At 38.2% G+C, this 1,128-nt stretch overlaps 1 protein-coding gene across 1 annotated transcript in view; it reads right to left on the bottom strand.

Moving 5' to 3' along the window:
- Positions 1 to 1,128, bottom strand: part of Cep192 (centrosomal protein 192) — an 81,585-nt gene that overhangs the window by 48,953 nt on the left and 31,504 nt on the right. The window lies entirely within an intron of this gene.

Below are 1,128 nucleotides of genomic sequence, written 5' to 3'. Positions count from 1 at the left end.
TCAGTGGTTAAGAGCATTGCCTGCTCTTCCAAAGGTCCTGAGTTCAATTCCCAGCAACCACATGGTGGCTCACAACCATCTGTGATGATGTCTGGTGCCCTCTTCTGGCCTGCAGACATACAGACAGAATATTGTATACATAGTAAATAAATAAATAAATATTAAAAAAAAAAACAGTGAACTACACATTTATCCCAAGAAGTTAGAGGGAAAAACCAGGAGCTCAAGGCCAGTCTAAGCTACATAACGAGTCCTTTTCTAAATAAAATCAATAACAAAAATAACGCCACACATCTTTAAATCCCAGGACTAGGGAGGTTGAGACAGTTCAAGACCAGCCTGATCTACATAGTGAGTTCTAGGACAGCTAGGACCGCACAGTGAAACCAGATTGTCCAAAAGGGGCGGGGGGGGGGGGAGCTTTTAAAATGTTTCAACTACTTTACAAAAACAAACCACAAAGAAAATCTGCCCAGTAATAAAATGTGGAGGAAAATTATAATAAATATGAAGAGATATAGCATGTTTATAGATTAAGTATTTTAAGATTCAGTATTCTAGAGATTTGAATTTTTCTGTTTTATAGATTATATGTAATATCACTAAAAGTACAAGGTTGTTGGTGGGTTAGTTGTTTGGTATATTTAAAAAGTATGGAAATCTTTTTAGATGCCAAGACTTACTATCAAGCAACAATATTTACAAGTAACAACACAATCAAGAAGATCAAGCAAACATTATCTTGCATATCTGATTTATCACAAAGACAGCACATTAGTGAAACAGAGAAAACATGAACTAATTTTTAAAAAAGTAGATACTATTAGGAATGAAAAAGCTAAACCAAGCATGATAGCTCCTATATGTAATCACAGCACTCAGGAGGCTGAGACAGGAAAACTGACACAAGTTTAAGCCCAGTCTGGATGACACAGATCATCCAGGACTAAGTAGCACTATACAGTGAGACCTTATCTTGGAGGAAAAGGTGGGGCGGGGGGCAAGTCACAGATGGAAGTGTTGGACTCTAGCATCCAAACACCGAGAAGGAGTCGCCCCCAGAGACCATCTCACACACCACAGCCAATGCAAAAGCATGAGGATTTTATTAATTCTGTCATGACAGGG

The sequence above is a fragment of the Microtus ochrogaster genome, chromosome 18 (assembly GCF_000317375.1).
Source record: "Microtus ochrogaster isolate Prairie Vole_2 chromosome 18, MicOch1.0, whole genome shotgun sequence".
Taxonomy (NCBI): domain Eukaryota; kingdom Metazoa; phylum Chordata; class Mammalia; order Rodentia; family Cricetidae; genus Microtus; species Microtus ochrogaster.
This window is presented reverse-complemented; position numbering and strand designations above follow the sequence as displayed.